The 12,445-nt window shown below is 36.6% G+C and overlaps 1 long non-coding RNA gene across 1 annotated transcript in view; it reads left to right on the top strand.

Moving 5' to 3' along the window:
• The first annotated feature begins 1,097 nt into the window (after positions 1–1,097).
• Positions 1,098–12,445, top strand: part of LOC118249986 (uncharacterized) — a 35,981-nt gene continuing 24,633 nt past the window's right edge. The window contains exons 1-5 of the long non-coding RNA XR_004779263.1: positions 1,098–1,190; positions 4,024–4,095; positions 5,516–5,549; positions 6,117–6,252; positions 6,809–6,916. This is a non-coding gene — a long non-coding RNA (uncharacterized LOC118249986). The remainder of the gene's footprint in view (positions 1,191–4,023; positions 4,096–5,515; positions 5,550–6,116; positions 6,253–6,808; positions 6,917–12,445) is intronic.

Here is a 12,445-nt window from a genome sequence, read left to right as displayed (position 1 = left end):
GTTTGAGAGATTGTCTTGTTTAAATAGCACAGGCTAGAATATGTAGGGCTGACTGACTCTTTCTCATGTGATAATGAATCATGCTAAGTAGTTCCTGTACTACAGAATAGATGTTACTTTCTAATTATACAGAATGTGTAGAGGAAAATGGATTTGCTGTGGTTAAGCTTCAGACTTGCTTTTATTGAGTCAGTTGCCTGTAAACTATAATCATGTGTGTTTCAGAATTTTGCTGATAATTTCTGTATATTTTGAATGAATCAGTATGTATCAGTCTCCTCCTTCAGTGATGCTGAAGCTCGCTTGTTTTCTTTTGCATTAAAACAGCAGAAGAATGTTCAGGCAAGCAGAGATCTCAGCTGAGAGAAAGCAATTCACTGAGTCTGTTGCTAGAGTATCTGCATGATTCACAGTTCCTGCTGCATAAAGGAGGAGCTTCGTCTTCCCTGAGCATCCCACTCACCCTTGATATTCTGTTTCAAGAAGGCTTCCAGATATCGCAGGAAGAGAACAGAGCCTCTGGAAAGGCCAGGAGGAATGATCTGAAAACTAAGGCACAGGTTCTAACTTAAGTGGAAGTTTGTCTTGCAGAGCGGGTATGCCCAATGTTAGCTATTTTAGAGTCCCACTGCACACATATATTCCTGAACTGTTAAGTTCGATGTAGATGAATGTTAAATGATTTTAAGTATGTTGAATTTAGAAGTTAAACAGCATTGTGTGCATTACTAAGGAGGGAAAAAAGCATATGAGTTGATATGCTGTAAAACTGAAATAAATACTTTTATAAAATAAGTATTTTTCATGAGCCCTCATCAGCTGTTGATGTTTAGCTTATATGGTGCTCTTGCATACCCCCATTAATTTTATAACATTGGGACTGAGTTAAAAGGAATCAGAATGTGGCTTTTTTTGTTGTTCTCTGTTTGTTTTTAACCTCTGATGCTCTCTAGAAGTGTGATGGTAGATGAGGCACCCACATGTGAGATGGGTTTAAATTAACTAGTCTGTGTATGGCTAATGCATTAACTGTGATGTTATAGGCCTACTTTGAGTGTCTGAATAAACATACTGATGATTAACTTTTGTGAAGCTCTGTAGAATTGTTGTTGCTGTGCCCTTTCTCTAAAGCGGGGTGCCAAACTGCACGTTGAAGAATCTGGCTAAATGCCTGAGATGAAGGGATAATGGTACGTTGCCTGAATTTAGTGGGGGGAGACTTCATGTCTGTAGCCTTTTTTTTTGTTTTTTCTCCTAACATCTGCTTGCCATTCCTAGAACTTTGCCAATTTGTTCCTTCTTAAGAAAGCAAGACTGAAGCAGAAAGCTTTTCATTAACAACTGCATCCATTGTTGTTCATCGTGAATCACTCATGGCTGTTAACTAATCACTTTTACAAAATAGCCATTAAGCTATTAGATATAGGTAGAATACAGAAATACCCTGGAAAAGACCTTATTGAACAGACCTTTATGTGTAAAGAGGTGGTGCTGAAGTGTAGATGGCGCATCTGTTGGCCACCAAGAAGGCAAGCTGAATGTTACTTTTATCCTGATGCTGTAACTGTGGATATACTCCTTGAGTCTTCTGGCTGCGCTGGTAACATCACTGTTCCCTCAGTTTGGACTCATTAAGTGGATGGGATTTACAAAGTGATTGCTAATTACTTTTTAAAAGTAAGTTAGCAATTTTTTATTTGTTAGTATTATGTCTGGTATCCATTAATACATAAAATAATCCTCTTACGAAGCAGTTTATTTATCCAAGAGATAAATAGGACTTTTCTAGCAAATTGACAGTTTCTGGTGTGTATAAGTTGGAAGGAAAGAACAATTATCAGATAAGACATACATAGAAATTTCAAATTATTACTAGGTTTATTTTATTGCTATGCACATTTACGATGAAGTAAGTACATATGATCATTTAAAACATTTCAAGATTTCCTAGTTGTCCCACTTGTTCATGTACTGCAGCATGGAGACTGTTGATACAGAACAAAGTTTAAGAGTTCTTTGGTACGAGGGACAGGAATTCTGCAGTGTTGCTGAACAGAACTTCTAACGAGGCCTTGAGAGATGCTAATGAGTAGAATACTGAATATCAATTTAAAAAGTGATCTTGATGACACAGCCTCTGTGGAGCATGAATGCCAATATCAAAAGCTTTGGTCTATGCTTTTTTTTTTTTTTTTTTCGCCTTCTGTTAATGAAATTCAAGGGCTTGATTGTCAAATTTATGAAGTCATTGCCTGTAATGAGAGGGCTTTGGATCCCATCCAAATGATGCATTTTATTTAGCGAGCAAGCAACATCCTTACTTCTTGGAGTTGGTGGCTGTGTGAAGAACTGAAGAATTTTTCTGTTGGTAGCATGCGTTTTGGTTGATGATGTTTTGAAGATATAAGCGATACAATTCTGAGACCTTATTTTCATTGTTCTGCGGAACAACTGACCTGTGGTGTAGCAGTTTAGGTACTCAAGACAAAAATAATACTTCTGGAGATTAAAAATATGAGCTCTCACTGGGCTTTTTTTAATCATTACTATATATCTAGTAAGATTTTCTATGCATACACTTGTTGTTATGCGACCTTTAAATATTACACATATTATTGTTCCTCTAGATACTATCTTAGTTGATTGAGATGAGATTATCTCTGTCCTTTTGTAGTCTGCAGCTACATATTTGTTTTTTTAAGTACAAATTAAAACTATTGTTTATTTCATCTTTATCTCATTCTTTTTATTGTGCTTTATAATGTACATAATATATTAGTACATCTCTATATGTATGCAATTTTTAAAGACATCAATATACTAAGATGTATGTTTTTTTTTTTTTTTTTTTTTTACTAATAAGAGTGTAATCAAAAAAAGTTTGGAAACGGCTAATGTAGAGATTAGACAGTGAACAATAAATAATGGATTAAATCATATGCCTTCCTTCATTTGGTGCAATACCCTACGCTATAGGGGAATTGAAATTTTCCCATGGTTGACCAGTTTGTTTCACAAAGGATGTTTCAGAGCTGAATCAGTTCTGTAACAGAGAATGCAGTGTCTTGTAAGGCTGCTGCTGCTCCGAGGCCCACGTTGTGCAGTGTCTGAGTAATGAATTCAGCTAAAGAGCCTACGTATTAACATCTGGTATTTTGTTGAGTTCAGTAATGTAATTTTTTTAGCTCTTAGCTTTTCAAAGTTAATGGCTTTGACTGGAGTGATTAACACCAACCTTGCTGCCTGTGGCAAGGTTAAAATGACATAAAATGTTTTGGAACACAAACTTTGTCATGGTCCTCATTACATGAAATACCACTGTGTAAGTCAGCCAAGGACACCTTGATTAGTCTGTAATGTCCTTCTATTAACAGATCTTTTTCCCCCCAATGATAGATATTTATTAATACTAGGTATGTAATGAAGATATATTCCTTCTAGAGAGCTATATATCTGCTCATGTATTTCTGATTATATAGCAATTTTTGAACCAATGGTAAAAGACTAATGACCTGAAGAAAGGCATGTGGAGATTCAAAACTTGGCCAACTCTGAATGCAGAACCTGATGCTTTATGTTGATTCTACGTGAATGACTGTATAATCATATATTTCAATGTGAATATCAAGCTTTGCTCCGTGGTGATGGGTTAGCACGTTATATTTTTTTGGAAATGTTGCACAAAAATGCAATCACTGACACTTGATGCTCATTTCAGCTAAACTCTCTGTTTTTATAGTGCTATTTCTGTATTTTCTTCTCTTTAAAAGTTTAATTTCATTTTTGTTTGTGTATGAAGTAAACTTTAAACCACATGTATTAAGGGCACAACTTTGCACCCAGACAAATTCTAGAATTTGAACTGAAATGTGCAAGTTAGGGCCTGAGATAATAGAGTTCCTTGATATGATAATTTCCTGGCAGCAAAATGCCTTTACCAAGAATAATAGCAATTGAAGCAGGAAATGCTGTTCAGGTTTTTGTTTGTTTGTTTGATCAATTCTTAAATGCTTTTTCTAATAGTTTCCATCATACTTGGTATGCTCTATTCAGAGGAAGCGAGAATGCGGGCACAACTTGTATTTATATCCGTAGGTAAGCCATACTTCAAAAGGAGCTTGCTGTAATTAGCATGAACTGAAATTGGGGTAATAAACAGATGTATCTCTTGTGGAACAGAATTATGCAAAAAATATTCTGTATATCCAGCTTGTCATTTTTTTTCTCCTCTGTGGACAAAAGAGCAACTTACGGAGTTATGTTTCGTTATTTGGAGTTTCATCTTTTTTGTGTGGTCTTCCTGTGCGCTTTTCCTCCTACTCACTGTAAAGTCTGCTCCTTTCCCCTGGCAAGTGACCTCACTTGGGTCATTATACATGTGGAATACCTTTGCTTTTATACCTGTGCACCATTTTTTCCAAGGTTTAAGCAATAATTTGGCTCCAAGGCAACTGTAAGGATTGCACAAACCAAACCTCCCCTACCACTATTCTTTGATGTTGATTCACCACCCCTTGCACTCTGACTAAAAGCGTGCTGGTGCTGGGCACAGGACAACTTCTGGGGTGGGCTGTATCCCTTTCTGCAGTGCAGGTTACCTGTCTATGCTATTCTCCTGTAACTGGTGTGTGCGGGGAATAAAAATCTGTATTGCTGGACTCGCTTAACTTGTCTTAAAAAGAAGTTAGGTCTGTTTCTGAAAATAGAAGGAGACCGTAGGAAAAATTGTTAATGTAGGTTATCTGCAAGTTTTAGCAGTGGCATACCGCTCACTTCTGGTTCTGATTTTTAGAAAATGCACTGCCAAAAAATATAACACAAAGATCTACTGGAGAGGGATTTACTTCAGTAGTTAAGCCAAACTACAAGGAAATGTTTCTATCTTCCTGTTAAAAGAGCTGCTGTTTCCACGTTTTAAAAAATAGTGTTGTTTTTGTTTGTACCCAAGGCTCCAGCTCATTTATTTATTTGCTTGCTGTTGTATAGAAGAAATTGTCCTCCAACAATGAATGGATACACATTCTTACCTTGTAATGGATTAATTTTATTAAGGAAGTTTGGCTTTACTCTCTTCGGGGTGACTTTCGAACAACTTTATACGTTTGTTTTCTCCCGTTTTGCTTCAGTTCCTGAAACCTCATCTATTTTAGATTTAATTGCAATTCTGTGAGAAGTTTCTCCCAGTTTTATTGCATTAATAATTTATATCTAATAAAGGGAAACAGTGGAAGTAACAGACAAAGCTGGATTAGTTATTTCTGGTAAGTGGTACCCTGGAGATGCAATGAATGAGTCAGGTGTTTAATATGAAAGAGTGACATCTTGATCAATTTCACTTCTGCATCCTTAGAATCTGTGTATAATCACGTAATTTGCCAGTGATTAGTATAAAATGACATTGGTGACACTGCATTTGTTATAAATAGATTTTAATCTACAGGTAAATGTTAATATTTTAAATGTTGAGAAAAGAAAGTAACCCTGTCTTTCCATCTGTTTCTGTGAATTTCCACAGCTATGTTGGGAGTGCAGAAGCATGAAAATAAGTTGTGAGTAAAATGCATTTATTATTTCAGTAAAATATAGTGTTCAGCTTTTAAGGGACTGGAGAGTGTCCAGTTCCACTTCTCAATTTTTATTTATTTTTTTTTAAAGCCCAGATTTAGTTCTGGTTTAAAAGCAAACCAAGTCCAGGGCTTTACCTGTATTTCATCCTAATCTTGTGAACGCTAATTTTTATGTAGAATAAAATGCTACCAAACTATAATACAAAGTCCTTCACTATTACTGTTTTTGTCATCCTTATTTTCTCCTTTTTTTTCCTCTGTTCTGTAGTAAATGGGTGCTTAAGCTGAAGCAGCAAAATAAGTGCAGATAATCTTTCTTAAGCTTCACTCTTCTGCTGTGATTCTGTCTGAAAGAATAACAAAATCAGAATGAGAACAGAGTAGTATTTTGTGAAGAAAAGTAAGGTTTTCTATGTCTTTTGCCTTAGCTAAACAAAACCTCACTGTTATTAGCAAAGCAACAAAAAAGATTGGGCAGGAAACAATGCAGACACAGTTTTAGTGATATTTTTTAAAAAAGTCCCACCTTTGTCTTTCTGTCTTGCCTAGTCAACCACGATGAGGATCTGCCTCAAGGACGAATGCTCCAAATTCTGCCTTGATTTCCATTCCCTGAAACCATCTTTGGCAGTCAAGAGCAGCATTTAGATTATGCTTTCACTGAAGAACTAGTTAAATATTAAATGTAAGTTGAAAATGCTTGAACCGAGTGAAGTGGTCTTTGACTGTTGTAGCTACAGACAACTTAATGTATCCAGCTTTTGAGTTGATTAGCCACAAAGGAGAAATTCTTCTGCCACCTAGATGCCACATTTTTTTGCCTTTTTTACCTTCATCCTGCTCTGATGACAGAGCGTGAGTATTGCAGCCGAGTGACTTTAAGTCACGTGTTTTGCATAGTTCTTTACTTTAACCTTGGTGCGTAGAGAAGTGCTATATGAACTATAGGCTGATTTTTTCCTTATTGATCGGTGTCTTTACATTTTGTGGGGTTTTAAGGTTTTAGCATATCTAAGTGTAAATCATGAATAGACTAGGTCAACGTGTGTGAAAATCATTTTGCAGAATGGTGAGAGAATTTCTGAACTGTCATGGTTCATAAAGGTTGTGCGGCTGGTGAGTTCCAAAACATACAAATGTATAATGCTTTGTATTTCTTGTGGCTGGTGAAATTTCCTGAGCACTCTGAGGTACAGAGGGGCAGGTAATTTATTGGCTCTTCTTATTTCTGAGTCTTGTAGGCAAAGGAGTGATGCAATAAAATACTCCTTGGAGTAGACCCACAAACCCAGACTTCCTCCTAAATCTGTGTTATTCGAGCATCCAGGAAATGCAGTTTGCTCTATCAGGTAAGAAAACAGCAATGTTAAAAAAAAATGGAAATAAAATACTGCTTAGTTTCGATTCAGTTGAGGAAACTTCAGAGAGATTTTTTGTGTATAAATGGAATTATAAGAAGCATCTCTCCCATAGCGCAAATGACTAAGTATTGTGGCTTTCAATTAACTTCGTCCTTCATGTCTTCCAAGGGATCTTATGCTAAACTGAATCGCGATACTGTAGTTTTACTAACATCATAGTTCTGACCAGTACAAATGTACACACTAGAACAGATTCGTTTGGAATCTCTGCCTGTTTAAGAAAGCTGCCAAGATAAGTGGAGTGTGAGCAGCAACAGCGACTACATTAAAAATCTGAACAGTGGCCTGTTTAAAGAGCATTTGTTCTCAATTTTTCATCTTTTGAAGACCTTCTATTCTAAGGTTTGTTCCTACTTAAGCTAAAACACTTTGAAAGTAGAACCATACCAGACAATATGGGGAAAAGAGGAGGGTTCAGTGTGGGACTGAGAGCCTAATTTATATAGGAAAACTTGTAAAATAAGCTTTTGTCAATAAAAGCAGATATTATCTAAAGTGCATTAGCTACTAAGTCCTAAACCCTTATCTTTTTTTTTCACCCCAATGAGAAGTAAGCCTTTTAAAGGATTTAGATGCTCTTCAAAATAAGGCTGTATTCCTAAATTGCTTGACACCTGAGATGAATCAATTTAAGTAGACACAGATTCTGCATAGTTCTAGATCTTCATCTTCATTGTGGAAGTAGTACAAGCATTGAGAGTGTCCCTCCATAGAACAGCTACATGTGTGTGTAAAATAAGTATACTTAATTGCATCTGTAAAGGCAGTGCCTCCAATACAGATTATTATTTTTTGTAGGAATGATGGGCTTAGGCAATAAGCAAAAGTGCTGTCTTTCTAAGTATATGAACTTGTAGAATTCTGGCAGAATTCATCCATACCTATGAATTAATTGTCTTTTGACATTTCTTCATTTCTTTCCCCTTCCCTTGTTCAGTCATTTAGGATGTATTTTGCAGGCATAATGCTGTGAAAGTGTTTACTGTCTGTCGCCAAACTTTATATATATATATATATATATATATATATATATATAAAAGCTCTTCCTATGATGCGTAATAGAGGATAACATTTTTTTCTTGCCTAATTAGCTTATATAGGAAGCTTCTTGCCTATTTTCTGTTCAAAAGACTAAAAGAAATATATATTACAAAAAGGTTACAGCTAATGCTCTAACTTTTTTTAAGGCTAAAATGATGACAGTCATACCAATCCTTTTACTGTGGGGGAAAGTGGGGGAGCCTTCTCTTTGCTCTCTGAGTACTTTGTCCAGATGTTTCGTATTGGCTGCTGTGTGATTGCATCTTGAAAGGTTACTGTGGAAGTAAAATGACTGTCTTCTTGCAGAAACCCTAGGGAAACCTACAGGCAAGAAATAAAAGTTAAAAGTATATACTTATGCTCTGCCATTAAAGAGAAAAATGTAGAGTGCTACTGAAAATGTTAAGAAAATGAAAAGAGGTTTTTCTGTTCTACCAGCAGTGAAGCTACCGTGTGTGTGCATTTTTTTAATACACTTAATGTTGAGAAAAATGGCCTCAGTAAATGCAGAACATCAATCTCTAGGTAGGGGGGTTGGAAAGACCGAGAGCATCAAACCGTTGTACGAACTGGGAGGAGAAGGGAATGCCTTTCTCTTCCTAAGGGCATGCAGCTAGCCTTCTATAACCTTTTAAAGTAAAGTGCATCTCTGAAAGTACTCTTTCATTACTGTTTTCTATGTTTCCATATAAAATCTACTTACCTCCCTCAACTTTCTTTCTGGTGGTTGTGCTCTGGCTGGTGCGTTGTTAGTATGATACCAGAAGGAAGGAAAAATCTGGTTAAATGCCTTCTTACAGTTAGATTGTGTTTGTGAAAGCAAGGGAAAGGGTGTGTGTGGAAACTTCCGGGAGAAAACTTATAACAGCATTGCCTATGGACCCACAGATTTGAAGGCACTCACTTATTTCAATTATACTTCGTTTTCATCATTATTTTTTTCAAATCCACAATTATTGATCAAAACATGTTCCATGGGATTCTGTGCATGTGACTGTTTGGTGTGTTTCCTTCCATAGTGGTATCAGTTTAGGTCAATTCATTGTGGCAAAGGAGGCCGAAGCCCTGAAAATATTTGACAGCTCACCTTACCCTTAATCTTAAATGGATGCTGAAACGGTGGTCCAGATGAGATCTGTTACAAGGGTCCTGTTCGGTACAGTGAGGCCAAGACTTTTGTCTATATCACCTAAGTCCAGAAAGCCCATGGACCAAAAATTGCAAGATGAGAGATGTCAAATTGCCACTCAGAGCCCTGCAGTCTGAGGAGGAGATGTCAGAGTAATGCTTGTATGTATAAAAAATGGAAGTCATATTCAACTGAAGCTTGATGAAAGAATTAAAAAATAAAAAAAATTAAAAGCAGATGAAATGGTCTGAAAGAGCCACAGAGCAATAATTCTACATCAAAATCTGACAAATCCCAGTCCATCCAGGATTACAGAAACAAGGCTTTCCATTGTGATCTCCAAGACTTGCTCTGTCCAACTCATAGTCCTCCTTACTATTTAGTGTCTTGTACAGAAACGAAGCATGATATTGGTCATTGTAAAACTGCTTTGCTCAGTTCTCAACTCTGATCTCGTTACATTTACTGCCCTTAAACACATGCTACAAGAGATAATTACAAAAATATGGACTAGGGACAGTTTTAAGCATTAAGGTAGAAGTCCACAAGCTCTGTAGCCTAGTGGAGAATCTTGAGTGAGTGCATTTAAAAAAAAAATACAACCCCCTAATGGGAAGGCAGTGGCAAACCATTCTCTTTCAGTAGTGTCACTCTTAACTGCAGGAAGAACACAGGAGTTTTATACTTGAAAACTATATGTCATTTGAATTCTCTTTTGCACTATTCTGAATAGTTGAATCACTTAAAAGTTGCATTGCATAAAGTAATTGCTATCACTCAGACACTGACAGTTAAGGATTATATTGCAAGCAAAGGAATGCTTCAGCTGTGCACAAATGAGTAAGTCTTCAATACACCCAGGAGAGCTATTTAAGTTGTAATGACAAAAAGATTTTTGAGATAAAGACTTCCAATGTCAAAATCTCAATTTATTGGATGTTTTATATATAGTAGGACAGTAATTATTTAGTGATTTCAGCTAATTTTTTTTGTACCAGACGTTCTTACGTGGTAGTCTGTGGGCATGTGCTGTTCTGCAGAGCACTGCCAGCTGTTCTGAAGAGATGCTCTTTTCCATGAGGAAGGCATCTGTAAAACAACAAATGCATAGCTTTCTGCCACTAAAATCTGTTTTCTGGACATATGTATGCATGTGCACTTCTGTACACCTCATCCCTTTTTATGACTATAAAAACTGAGAATATGCAGCTTGAGAAACTTGTTGTTGAGAATTTCACACAAAAGAATGTGGAGTTGGTGGGAATGCGTTTTGAAGAGTGTTTAGGCAATAAATTGAATGAGGATAAGGACAGCTTAAAAGTCATTAAATTCTCCTTGTGGTAAGCACTGTTACAGGTATTGAAACAGATGCACAGAAATGTGCTTTTGGATGGGCTGGCTTTGTCTCTATTTTTGAATATGTATACAAACAAAGCAGTGCTTTTAATCTGCTTTAAGATAACAGGGAGGTGAAGGTAGAATAAGTCAAAAGTAGGATATAGATCTGGTCGTACTTGCAGGTTTTAATTTGGACTATTGATATATATATTGAAAACATAAGTTCCTCAGTCTTCATTGTTCTGAGTTAGTGCGGAAAAATATTTCATCTGTTTTTATGTATTGCCTTGGGCGTCTAAATCTGAGGATGACTTCGGACCTCATTGCAATGACAGGAATGATGAACTATGGGGCAATATTTTCAGGTTTACCAGAAATGTGTCAGAGAGCCAGAGATGCTAGGTATTGTCAGCAGCTGTGCTTGACTGTGTGGCTGGGACTGATAAGCAGAGTTATTACAGGTAAGCTGATAAAGGTTTCCATGATTCCAACACCATTGTGAATATGCTGGTTATGGGTGCAGTATTTCAGAGGCATAAAACCAAAGAAAAAGGGCTGTATTTCCAGATTGAATTGGAGAACCATAATGTCATATGTGCAGAGTGACCGTCATTAGGAAACAACGGCATCTGGGGGATATTTCTTACTAACAGATTTAGCCAGATATGAGCAAAAAAATGCTGAGGACAACATGAGAGACACAGCTGACCAAGTTATCAGTTTCAATCATCATTTGGGCTGAAGGGAGGACAGGAACTGACAGGCATATGTTTGAAGAAGTGATGTGTTATTTTAACTCCACTGATTTGAGGTGAAATGGGCAGAAGCTTTTGGGATGTTTCCTTTGGGGCACACCCTTCTCAGACGTTTGTTGGATTGAGAAAGCAAACTACTCACAAAGCAATAGAAAACACTGCTTTCTAGATTTCTTATGACTTGCAATGCCGCTAATTTTGATTTTCTTTCTAAATGGCAATTTCTACAGGCTAGTATCTTTACTAACCAAGAGCTGATCTTGATATCTAGAAGTCTGAACTGGCCACATGTGAGGAAATAAGATTTTTTTTCCATGTCAAAACATAGACCACAGGAGTGTATGTATTGGATCAACCCTAATCCTTTTATACTCATCCTTATTTATCTCTTATTAAATGGCTAAAAACACGCACTTGAAGAGTAAAAGAGCAGAGCTATTTTTTTTACTTTTTTTTTTTTTTTTTTTTTTTTTTACAATCTACAATACTTATTCCTAATTCTTATCCAGTTTTGGTCTTTCTTAAGCACTTTCTGTGCCACTTGTGGTTTCTCCATTCTTAACCTGTACTAGATTTTCTTGCATGAATGTGTCTAGTGTAGATTTTTAATATGTGCTGTATCCTTGGCAAAGAATTTCCCAGTCATTCTCCAATTTAAGTAGCAGAATGGGGCTGTGAAGATGAATGCCTTCCATCTTTAGAGGTGTTTGTGTTACAGAAACCCTGAAAAAGATATCAGTTCAGTGGAACAGCTTTCACTTTTTTTTTTCTGTGTGTGGTGCTGACATATATTTTATGTCCATTATTATGTCTACAATAACATGTTTAAGCATCTTAAGCATCTTTGTTATTAGCTCTGACTTGGTTAACATGGAAGAGGGAGCAAGATAGTAAAGGCAGTGCAATACACAAGGTATATCAATTAACCCCAAAGAAATGCAGGGCTTGTCAATCTGCAAATCAATATGACAGGTGTGATGATCAGGAATCATTGTTTCTGGTAGTTCAGGTGTGTTGACTGTTCTCTGATTTGTACAAATACCATGTTTTGTTTTCCACACTTTTCCTTAATGGAAGTGATTCATGTCACTAACTGAAGACAGATCTGCACTGACAGATGAGAATGAATAAATAGCAAGTCTGAATGGGGTTACGCATTAAATGGGCTTCTTGTGTGTCGTGGTTTTGGCTGGG

The sequence above is a fragment of the Cygnus atratus genome, chromosome 2, assembly GCF_013377495.2.
Source record: "Cygnus atratus isolate AKBS03 ecotype Queensland, Australia chromosome 2, CAtr_DNAZoo_HiC_assembly, whole genome shotgun sequence".
Lineage (NCBI taxonomy): Eukaryota > Metazoa > Chordata > Aves > Anseriformes > Anatidae > Cygnus > Cygnus atratus.
Note: the sequence above shows the minus strand (reverse complement) of the source record. Positions and strands in the feature narration are given on the sequence as shown.